The 12,630-nt window shown below is 44.0% G+C and overlaps 1 long non-coding RNA gene across 2 annotated transcripts in view; it reads right to left on the bottom strand.

Moving 5' to 3' along the window:
* Positions 1 to 13: 13 nt before the first annotated feature.
* LOC116085753 overlaps positions 14 to 12,630 on the bottom strand; it is a 100,713-nt gene continuing 88,096 nt past the window's right edge. For both annotated transcript variants that reach the window (XR_004116698.1, XR_004116697.1), the window contains 2 exons: positions 3,518 to 3,653; positions 14 to 75 (listed from right to left, as the gene is read on the bottom strand). This is a non-coding gene — a long non-coding RNA (uncharacterized LOC116085753). The remainder of the gene's footprint in view (positions 76 to 3,517; positions 3,654 to 12,630) is intronic.

Here is a 12,630-nt window from a genome sequence, read left to right as displayed (position 1 = left end):
CTTTTTCTTCAAGTTGGTATGAATCATAATGAATGGTGCAGGCAGGAGAGCCGCTGTTCAGAGCAGGAACCAAGCCTATTAAAAACAAAAACAAGAAACAAACAAACACAGAGCAAGGGGAAGAAAGATGATGGCAAGTATATCCAAAATGTTGGGCAGGAGGGTGATGGGCCAAGCAACGGATCAAGCATAAGATCTAGCACAAATAGGCTTGAAGTCCATCCATGGCTGCCTCCCATCAACTATGCAGCCTTGAGCAAGCCAGAGAAAGGAAACAAGCCTTTGTTTGGACTTTGGCTATAGGCAGCATTCCTCTGAACATCTCACTGAGCTATGAACATTTATGCATCTTTACACCCTTTTCATGTGTGTATCATGACTCTTAGCTTCTGCTGCTCTTTGCTCCAGCTCACTCAAGAATCTTAGACCGGAAACTTTCTTACCATAGCCCATGCTCTATGTGGAACAAAGACATAGAGGCTTGAAAGCCACATTAAAATGGGAACAGGCTGACTGATCTATACACAGCATCTCTTAAATCTGACATCAGTTAAAAGAGCCAGAGAAATCCCATGTACCTGTAATCCAGTTCTGTGAGAGTTATGATCCGGGACTTCTAGACCAAAGGTTAGCCCCACAGTCCACCATTCATTGTACCCAAGAAGCTAAATCATTTTATGACAGAAGATAGGAAACCTTGGTAAGATAGCTAGGATGTCCCCTTCCTTTCTGGGCCCTTCATATCTCTGCTGTCTCAGAATCTACTGAGTAACTAAGCAGAAGATGGAAACACTCTGTACTCAAACGAGGTCTCGTATCCTTTGGAAAACACTAAATTCTTTCCTCTCCTGAGTTTACTCACCAGGATGATTCAAAGCAATCGCCTCTGGGGCTTTGCTTACCCTGGGAGTCTGAAGTCCTTTCCTACCAAGCTTGTTCCTGAGGATGTTTGAGATACTTCAGTAGGAGTTCTAGACTGGAAATTCATGAATCCTGGGCTCTTGGTTCCATTCTTGCTGACCTTGAACAAGTGAACATGCCTGACCCTGAGCATCTACAGATCAGTTGTCTCAGCCTATTTCATCTGTGCCAGATTGGGCATGTTAAATGAAAGGGTGGGCTAACCAGCTGGAACAGGGTAAGGGCAAAGGCTGGGGAGTTGTTCTGAGCAGAGAAAGGATAACAGCCCTTTGACAAGAGGGCCATGTCAGGAGTGATGTGGGTGACTGAAAATGGAATGGATGATATTTTAGAAGTGATGTAACATACACAGATGGACAAGAATTCAGATTCAACGTCATGAAGTGGGAGGTGGAGGGCTTATTACATCACAGGAGAACAAATGAATTAAATTTCCCCAGACAAGTCAACATCACTGACCACGTGACCATATGGCAGCTCAAGAATATCTAGAGGAGAGATGGCATTTAGGAAACTCTACTGCTTAGGCCCTTTACCTGCCACCTCTCACCAAACACAAACACTACCCAGTAAAATTTCACAACTCTGTTAGAATGACCAGAGTGAGGCTTAGCAAATCTTCAATGTCACTGACTCACCACACGGCCAGTGTGGAACCAGGATTCCAATCCAGGTTAGTCTGTATCTAACGCTTTATAGCAGTAGTTCTCAACCTGTGAGTCTCAACCCCTCTGAGGGTCACGTCGTATGGGATATCCTGAATATTAGATATTTACATTATGGTTCCTAACAGTAGCAAAGTCAGTTATGAATTGGCAATGAAACAATTTTACACATAAGGAACTGTATTAAAGGGTCACAGCCTAAGGAAGATTTGAAAAAACAAAAAAACACTGGTTTATAGTCTTTGCTCTGAAGGACAGAAATTTTTAATCGGGGTTAGTAAACTGTAAGTGTTGACCATCAGAACTCAGAAATCAGAGCGCCCAGCGATGAAACTCCCAGTCAGAGCAAAGTGTCCTCCATCAGCCATCATTGGTGGGCACCATTTACCAGGGGCTCTTAAGTGTTATAATATCCAGTGTGGTGCTTTGAAATAAACAGGGAAGCTCCCATGAGCTCCATGTGCAGGTTTGAGAAACACATGCTATTGTGAACCTGAGTGAGTGACGTGGAAATGGCGTATGTGAATGACGAGCTGGAATGTGGCTTACAAGTCTGGGGGAAAGGAGATGACAGCAAAGGCCACTTCACTGTTATGACAGTGGCACCTCAGAGAAGGCTGGCACTGCCTTTCCTGCGATGCTTAGGAAAAAGTGGCTTCCACAGATGACCTCAGACAGTCTTAGAGCCTTTAGCTGGCCTGGGTCTTCATGTCTGTGACTGTCATTCTTGGCTGTCAACTTCTGGAATTAAGTACAATCCAGAAATGGAGGGCGCACCTGTGATCTGGGTGCTTTTATGGCATTGGAGCCTACTTCTCTGAGGGATTCCAATATATACAGAAGAACACCTGAGACTCCCAACCCAGTCTTGGGGACTGAGCAACGACTAGACTTGGATTTTTCCATTCACAGCTGGCCATTGTTGGATTAGATGGATTGCAGCCTATAAGTCATTCCAATAAATTCCCTGTTTATACATATAAAGAGATTCATTCCATAAGTCTCGTGACTCTAGAGAACCCTGAATAATAACCTTAACACACTCATCTGGAATCTTCCATCAGTGCTTGTGTGGTCCCTCCATATTGCCATCACCTCAGATCAGCTGGGGTTTCGAGTCACAGACACTCACAGGCACAGACACTCAGAGCTGAAGGGCCCATTCTCACCTACCTAGCTCTCTGAGCAAGACAGACACTGAAGAAAGCCTCACCTAATACCTATCTCAGGGAAAAGAGAAGCGACCTGGGAATTTTCCTATCACCAGACTTATTTTGTAAGCTTCCAGGCTTTGTAACTGATACCATCGCTACTTGTTAGCAACCAGTGTTTACAAAGCTTGGGTTTTGTGCTTAGCCCTTATGCCAAAGGAAAATGCTTCTTTGTATCCTTTCTGTATAATAGAAAAATTGGCTCCCTAATGGAACCTGGAACACAGTTAGGCTCAGTAAGGGATTATGAAGCTGAAGAAACTGTATCAATAAATGTAATACCTGGAGGAGACTTTTAGGAAAAGAACACTGCAGTCCTGCCCAATACCACCCACAGAGACCAGGCCAGCACTAGACAGGCACTCAAGAGAGCCTCTGTAAATAAGGAGTTCTGCCTTCCTACTCCTTGAAGCATGTTCTATGTCAGATGTAATGGCAAATGCCAAAGGCATATAAACATTTTCAGAAGGCTATGAATTATAGAACAATCCAGACTTTCTATCTGCAGCTTATAGAGACAGACAAGCCTGCCCTCCACACCTTCTTGGCCCTCACTAAACAAGCATTTAGAAGACTAGGAAAGGAAAGCAGAGGGACAGCGGTGAGGCTGTGGTGAGACAGTGAAGAGCAGAGCCCTGGACAGCACAGCCCGGCCCGGCCCCTGTGTTTTTACTCAAGAACATCTCCCTCCACTCTCTCAAGCCTCTAATGGTTTCTTACCTGCTTCTGGCTAATCCGTCTGGGACTGTGGGCCTTCCAGGTCCTCAGGAGCCAGCACTGTTCTCCATGGGAAAGAGGTTTACTTTACTAGGTCTGGAGGCCAAGGCTCATTTTTCTCAGGATGATCAAAAACCATCTGAAATACAAATAAAGGAGGAGGTCAGACTATTTTTCTAGCAGAGTGGCGTTAAACATTAACAGGATGGAGGGGCGCTTTTGTAAGTGCGGGCATATCCCAGGAAGAACTAAAAGCCAATCACACATGAAATACTCAAGATCTATGAACAATCCAGAGAGCCTAGAGATGCCAGATAAGAATGTTCTAGAAAGAGGAAGTAGGTATTATAAAACCATCAGGGAAGGAACAGGCAATTAATCTCTCCTAAAGAATAAATAGCATAAGGGTTCACTGCCCACCCACACCCCAAAAAATCTCTAGATATATTTTTTAAAATTATTTATTTGTACAAAATATTTAATGATGTAGGGAAGTTTGAGTCATGTATTTTTAACATAGGTTACAGAACTGCAAATACTACTTAAATTCAGAAAAAAAACTCTTTAAAAAGAAAAGGTACTAGGAGAAAAGTGGCATCTAGGGTGGTAGAATGAGGGACAGTTCCATGTTTAATGTTTTAGATGCAGTGAACAATGTCTAAATTAGACAAGAATTACTCTTTGAAGTTACAAAAAAAAAAAAAAAAAAGGATTACCATGGGATATATCCCAGTGGTAGAGTATGTGTATGGTAAGCACATGGCCCTGGGCTTGATCTCCAGCCCAGCAAAAAATACAAGCCAAGCTTTATATAGTTAGCATATAATGTATAATATTTTTAAAAGCACAACCAGAATTCAACTCTGTATTTATTCTTTCCAGTTTTGATGCAAAATAACAAAGGAAAAACTAAATAAATTTTTAATTGCAAGAAAATTTAAATTGCCATACAATGAAAGATATAATAAAAGAAAGAGGGAAACAGAGTCAATGTATAAGGCAAGGTTAATGTAGCACTTGTGCCTGTGGGTGCTAGGAACCAATCCATAATTCCATTTCCAGAGGATCTAACACCCTCTTTTGGCCTCTGTGGACACACACACACACACACACACACACACACACACCACAAAAGCTAAACACTCATCCATTTGTATATGGATACAAAATAGAAACTAAATAAATAAAAATAAAGGACTAATATGGTAAAAAGCCTCCCAAAAGAAAGAGGCAGGCAACATGAACAGATACATCATAAACGAAATAACAGTTGAGAAGCATGTGATATGTAAGGTTGATATTTTTAAACTTTTATTCTTCTCACATACAGTATATCTCCAGTTTCCCCTCCTGCCACTCCCTCAGTCTCTCCACCCCACCTTCCTCCCCACCCATCAACTCTTCCTGTTTCCCTTCAAACAAACAAAAATAAAACAAACAAAACCAGAGTAGGTCTCCCAAGGATACCTATGGAACATAGCCTAACAAGTTACAACAAGACTGGATACGAACCCTCATATCAAGGCTGGACATGGCAAGCCAGTAGGAGGGAAATGGTCTCAAGCACAGGCAAGAGTCACAGACACCCCACCCCACAAATATTGTTAGGAGTCCAGCAAGGACACCAAGCTATGCAACCATAAGGTACATGCAGAGGAGCTGGCTCAGACTCATACAGTGTCCATGTTTGTCACATCCCACTCTGTGAGCCCTTACAAGCCCTGGTTAGTTGACTCTTTGAGCCATGTTCTCATGGTGTCCTCAACCCCTCTGGCTCCTACAGTCCTTTCTTCCCATCCTCTCTGGGCTTCCACTTGCTCTGCCTAGTGTTTGCCTGTGGGCCTCTGCATCGGCTCCCATTGGTTGCTAGATGGCACCCTTCTAATGAAAATTGGGCTAGGCGCCTGTCTATGAGTATAGCAGAATATCATTAGGAATTATTCCATTGACTTTTTTTTTCCTTTGCCAGTTGTATTTGGTTCTATCCTGGATCTCTAAGCTGTCCCTACCCCTAGTTCCTGGTCATCTAGGCAGTGTCAGGTGTGGGCCCCTTCTCCTGGCATCAGCCACAAGTTGGATCAATCACGGGTTGGCCACTCCCACAAGTTCTGTGCCACCACTACCTCTTGCAGGCAGGACAGACTGTAGGGTCAAGGTTTTGTGGCTGGGTTGATGTTCCAGTCCCACTGACAGGAGCCTTGCCTAGTTATAGAAGATGGCCAGTTCTGGCTCTGTATCCCATTACTAAGAGATTTTGCTAGGGTGACTCTCATAGATTTCAAGGAGTTTCCAGTGCACTAGTTTTCTATATCACACACACACACACACACACACACACACACACACACACACACACACACCCCACAAATGTCCCACAATCCTAGTCATCTCTCCCAATATTCTCTCAGCCTGTCTCTCTCTCTTCCACCAGGCCCATCCCCCACCTGACCCATCCTGTTGCCATCCTCCCTACACACAGTCCACCCACAAAACCTATTCTATATCCCCTTCCCAGGGAGATCCATGTGTCCCTTCTTGAGCCTTAAGGTTGATCTTAAGGGAGACCTCCAAGGAGTAACTATGAATAATACTGTGAATCATATGAAATGCGTACGAGCTTTTGCTGCTATAGAGAAGAAAGCTCGTAAATATTGTAGTGGAAACCTAGAACGTGCTATCTGTACACACCTGATTGCAAGTGCAAGTCAAGCATGTTCAGGGGTCATGCCTAGAAAGTGCTGAGGGACTGGTGTTCTATGATGATAGTTGGGTAACCAAGGCAAACTCTTGAGGACAATATTGAAAAAAAACCACTTCATCTTATGCAATCAACTAGCTGCATCATATTGAGCTGGTCTTAAAGCCTATCTCAGGAAATTATCAACCAGGGAAAAGCAGTAAGCAATTCTGTCACAGAGGACTAGCCACAACAAGGATAACGGCATACCAAAGGGTTTACGGTGGTATCCTGACAACCAGCTTTGTTAGCATTTGGAGAAGATGCTCCATCGAAGACCATAGGGTTTATCTGAAAGAACCATTTCTTTCCTGAGTAGGAGCAAGACACAAATGTGGAAAACCTCCCTCTGTCCTTTACTGAAGCATTCAGGGCCAGGGTTGGATATTTAGTTCAGTGGTAGAGTGCTTGCTTAACAAGACAAAAGTCCTCGGTTCATTCCTCAGCTCAGGAAGAGGGAAAAAAACAGGTCAGAGCTTCCTTTACTAATTCAGAGGATAACTGAATATTTACAAGTTTCCTTTGTGGTATTAGCACTTAGCAATGTATGTATATCTACCTTGGCAGCCTTCTTTAATGCTATTGTCAGTGAGTAACTCCATACACTCATTGAGTGTTGGGCACATAGTAGGAACACAGTAAGTATTTGCTGAATGAAGCAGTTCTTTAAACATTCTGCATATTTCAGGCATTGCTGATGAAAGATGCTCTTTCATAACCCCCTCGGAGAGCACTGACCCTTGGATGAACCTCTTGCCTGCAGAAGAAAGTTCCCTGCTGTTTCTTAAGACTATTGGGAAATGAGATTTTTAATGAGGAACACCCCCAGACATGAGAAGAAGCCACTGACTCCCAGTTCTTCCTTCCTCCTGTCAACTGCATTTCCTCAGAAAGTCTTGCCTCCCAGGAGGATTAAAAACCATGCTTAACTGGATTCCAAAAGCGAACCAGTTGAAGCTGTCTATCCAGATCTACCATGGGTCAGAAGGGTCTTCCCAAGGTCATCGTCACTGATGAGATGGCTGGTCTGGTGATCTTCCACCAGCCATAAAAGTGAGACCAGGACCCTTGGCTCAGGATGACAAACTATCAACTATAATGACATTGGCAAGCTTCCAATACTGAGTATGTGATTTGGTATTGGCCTGATCTGGGGAACTGCCTGTGTTCTACCTCTCTTCAGTGACATGATCATGGCTAACTCAAAGCCCCAAGACTGGGCTAACTCACTGGAAAGTGGGGATGATGACTGATCCTATACCCCAGGCTTATTTATAAACCAAGTAAGAAGAGCTGCCTCCAAGGACTGTAATAGTCTCTGTGGTAAGTGTTATGCACAGCACTTAACTGTCACTACACTACCCCTATCTGTGGAAGGCAATACTATCCCAGTGTTTCAAATGAGGAAACAGACAAGAAAAGGAAATCTATCCAGGGAACTCAAGGACAGCTCTCAATGGTGCAGACACTTTTTGTGCCCTTAGCTTTCCTACTGTGGAGACTGTCTTTCCTGTGGGCCATACTTATTTCACCTTCTAACGCTTGACTTTCAAGATTCCCTCATTCTCAGAGAATGATTCTAATGTGCCTATCCTAGCCCTCTTCAAACTATGTGGTATTCCCCTGATTGCAGATCTGTTTCAACCACATAAAGAACTTCTTTTCAGATAAACATTGATGATCCCTTCGTCTAGTCAGACTCCTCCAGGCTAACTTCAAACTCAAGAGATCTACCTGCCTCTGCCACCCAAGTGCTGGGATTAAAGGCAGGAGGCACCAAGCACCCAATCTGCTCAGTCATTTTTTTTTTTTTAATTTTAGATATTTTCTTTATTTACATGCGAATTTCTCCATTCCCAGTTTCCCCTCCAAAAAACAAAGAAACAAACAAAAACAACAAAACCAAACCCCTGTTGCCTCCCCCTTCCCCATGCCTGCCACCCCACCCTCTCCCACTTTCTGGCCCTGGCATTCCCCTACACTGGGGCTCAGAACCTTAAAAGGGCTGAGGTCCTCTCCTCCTATTGATGACTGAATTTGCAATCCTCTACCATACACATGCTGCCTGAACAACCCTCCATGTGCAGTCCTTGGTTGGTGGTTGAGACCCTGGGAGCTCCAAGGGTACTAGTTAGTTCATATTGTTCCTCCTAAGGGGCTGCAAACCCCTCAGCTCCATTGGTCCTTTCTCTAATTCCTTCACTGGGGACCCTGTACTCAGATCGATGAATGGCTGTGAGCCTCTACATCTGTGTTAGTCAGATACTGTCAGAGCCTCTCAGGAGATGGCTATATTTAGGCTGGCTTGCCCTTCCTTCAGTCTCTGCTCCATAGTTAATCTCTGCAACTCCTTCCGTGGGTATTTGGTTCCCCCTTTTAAGAAGGAATGAAATGTCCACCTTTTCCAGGGAAATGCAAATCAAAACAACCCTGAGATTTCACCTCACTCCAGTCAGAATGGCTAGGATATAAAACTCAGGTGAGAGCAGATGCTGGAGAGGTTGTGGAGAAAGAGGAACATTACTTCATTGCTGGTGGGATTGCAAACTGATACAACCACTCTGGAAATCAGTTTGGCGGTTCATCCGGAAATTGGACATAGTACTACCGGAGGACCCAGCTATACCACTCCTGGGCATATACCCAAAAAATACTGCAACATGTAACAAGGACACATGCTCCACCATGTTCATAGCAGCCTTATTTATAATAGCCAGAACCTGGAAACTGCTCAGTCATTTTTAATGAAAGAATACACTGGCTCTAATACCACCCCCACCCTGCTTCATCCCTTTCAGCTGCTAGAATCCCCTTTAGAGCCAGACTTTGCAAATGTTCCTTTAGTCTGTGAGTTACTCAAGACGATGAAAAGATTACCACCTCTAGTTACACATAGCTGTGCAAGCAGCTGGGTCTCTTGTTTAGAAAGGCTTTAATATGAAAGACAATCACTTTCCTTGTAAAAATATACCTAGCGCTGCTCCCTGAGCCGTGAAGACTCAAAATGAGAACCCCTGACGCCTGCGCAGCACACGGACCTAAAGTCTGTAAGATAGATCTTCAGTGTACCAACAAACACTCCACTTGGTCTATGCCATTGACCTCTGCATCCCATTTGCTGTGGGCATTTCCTCTCTAGTCCAGAAAAAGATGCTGCTCTTCAGTTCCGGAAGATTTTGCTCCTGGCTCACTAGCATTCCCTCCAACACTACACCTATCAGAGTGCTCAGTGATATTCTTCTCCACCAGAAAGTATTCCAGTATCCCAGGCCTCACAGTTCAACAGTCTTCTCTACTACAGTTGATTATAATCCTGGCCACGCACTCTCAAGGAAATAACTGATTTCATTATTCCCAAAGAAATATACCCAATCAATAACCCCAGCTTCAGACATGCTCCTTCCAGTCACCACTTCAGCCTTTGAAACTTATTCTGATGATTACCTCAACCCCAACAATCTTCTCTGAATGTCCCCCTCTAACCTCCTGTCCTCACTTCCTCCTGGCCATCTTAAATTCAATGTGAATCCGAGGATGACTTCCTTAACCACTTTCATTAGACATAATTTGGTAAATTCCAATTCTGGAGAGATCCAACTCTCTATCATATTTCACTCCTGTAGTCATGCAGCTGAACTAACTAGAAACATGCACACAGAGATCCACATACACACACACACACACACACACACACACACACACACATACACACACACACATACACATGTACACACAGGCACATATGCACATATATACATAGACTCATTTACTGATTTCATGTCACGATTGACTACTGATGACTATGGGTAGTCTATGCTTAGCACTGTCTGAAAATGATGGTCTCCCCCGATGCACTCACCTACCAGTCTTCCAGAGTTCTGCTTCATCTCCCCTCCTAGTCTCCTTCCACTCTGAAGAACTTGTTCTTTGTTCGTGAGAACAGCAGAATGTTCTGGTATGGAGCTTTCTTCACCACACTAACAGCCCACGCTACCTGGGTTTGCCCATATTCCTCTTATTACTAAAAAATGAACTGGCTGCATCTAACCTACAATGACTAGCACTGGCCCCCTAGACTCGATCTACTCCTGCCTACTTGAAGAACCAGCTCCATGAAGTCCTCCACATTCTTCAGCAGGAATAAGTGTCCCCTTCTCAAAACATAACATAAACAGGCTGCTATTCTATCTTAAAAACAAACACTAACCACAAGCCATCTCTCATGATTCAGGAAGCCTCATGAACAGTAGAGTCTTGACATCAATTAAGAGTGGGGCACATAGGCAGCACTTACCCTTCAACCCACCAAACAAGACAATTCAGAGCACACAGCACCGCCTATGAATGTCCTTACCACAAATGTTCAATCTCTATATTGCCAGGGCTTCAAATGCAATTCCAGATATTAGAAAATATGACGGCCGGGGTAGGGGTGGGGAGGAGGCGGGGCAATACTTAAAATAGTAAATAGGGAAGTTTGCAGGTTTCTAGTTACCAATTCAGAAAATATGGTTTCCGTATGACAATTGAACTGGTTTTAACAACAAATCAATAGGTAGACAAAACCCAAACATTTTTAAAGATATAATAATGATATGTTAAATAGACCTTATTTGAACTTTAACTTCAACAACAACAACAACAATTCTTTAAGGGGAAATGGAATTATTTGCATATGGAGTGGTGTTTTTACTTTAAGATGATTTGGGCCAAAAAACAAACAAACAAACAAACAAATCATAAATGGGAAAAAATTTTCAAATATATTTGCATTAAGCTCTATAAGGAAGAAGATTGATCCATAAACTCTTTTCCTCTTGACCAATGGATAAAACTTGAAGAAAAGGGTCATAACAAATAACTGTTTCTCTTTTGCTGAAAGAACTGACCCTTACACAAGCTACCGCACTGTGCCATGTATATGAAGTCAATGTACTCATGTCCTCTCTCTCTCTCCTCCTCCCAATCTCATTCCTCCCTTCCAGCCCTGGCTCTATTTTCTCTCCTTTGTAGTAAGACTCTCTAAGAGACAAATCATATTCAGTGTCCCCTAATTCCCATCTTCCCTCACTCACTTGAAAAAATGCCCCCAACTTCAAGAACCTGCTCTTGTCAGAGGCACCAGGTGGTCCACACCCTAGTCTTCCTCTTCTCCAGCCAGCATCAATCCTCTAGGCACCTGCACATCTTCTTTCTTGACATAAATGCTTTACCCAGCTCCTTGACCCGTATTCCTCCCGGGGGGTTGCTCCATCTTATAGGTTACCCCGTCCTCAGCAGGGTGTAGCTGGCTCCTCCTCATCTCCCCCATGTCTAGGCACCAAAATGTCCTAGGTTGTATACTACACACTCCCCCACTGGCTGTATGTGCCTCATGCGCTGATCTCCCTCTATCCAGTAAGCAGTTTGCACTCAAAACATGCTCACTAAAATCCCTCAAAGGAAGTTCTGATGGAGAAAGGTGGAGGGATATCAGAATGAGCCTGCAGGGACAATGGGGGAGCTGGAATAAGCTGCAGCAGCTTCATGATCTACCCTCTCATCCATTACCTATAGAGGCAGTAGAGAGTAGAGAACAAGTATTTTCCTGGAAGCTGGCAGAACGCAGTTTCTTGACTTCTATCTTAGTCATTCTGATCTAAGAGTCTGTGTTGGAGATGAGCAACTGCATCTAACAAGCTCCACAGATGTTTCTGTTGTTGTTTTGAGTCCTGGGAATCCACGTAAGAGGCTCCTGCCTCTGCCACTGGTCCACACCCCTGTCTATTTCTAAAGTAGCCGGTCGGTGTGCACCCAAGCTCTGAGGAGCAGGTAGCTAGAGCAGAGCTAACCAAAGTGAAATGTGGAGAGAAGCAAGGATCTGAGAAAGCCTTTCAAGATCCAGGAAGGAAAAAGCACAAGTATCAAGAGTAAGGAGTGCCACGCACACTTTGTGTGACAGCAGTTTATGAGGCAAAAGCTTCATGGAAGCCATTTAGGGAATGCCTGCGTGTCTCCTTGGCATTCCCTAACTCAGAGGTAGTCCAGATATGTCCTTGTGAACTCGCGTGTTAGGTGCCCACCAAGATATGACTTACTAATAGCTAGACAAAATTGGACATTGCTCTCTGACCTTTACCAATGTTCCAACATCTTAGCCAAACCCTGGCCTGGAATTTCATAAAGAATGTTACCCATCCAAACTAATTGCCTTTGGCATTGTGGGTAGGACATTGAAGCTTACAGAATGGGAGACTTATCCCAGGGCAAGGTCAAGTAGAATCCTCATTCTCAGCCCAGAAGATTAGCATAGTGGCCATTTTACTAAGGATGGGCGGGACCATGAGCCCGTGAGCCCGTGAGCCCGTGAGCCCGTGAGCCCGTGAGCCCGTGAGCCCGT

The sequence above is a fragment of the Mastomys coucha genome, unplaced genomic scaffold (genome assembly GCF_008632895.1).
Source record: "Mastomys coucha isolate ucsf_1 unplaced genomic scaffold, UCSF_Mcou_1 pScaffold12, whole genome shotgun sequence".
NCBI lineage: Eukaryota > Metazoa > Chordata > Mammalia > Rodentia > Muridae > Mastomys > Mastomys coucha.
This window is presented reverse-complemented; position numbering and strand designations above follow the sequence as displayed.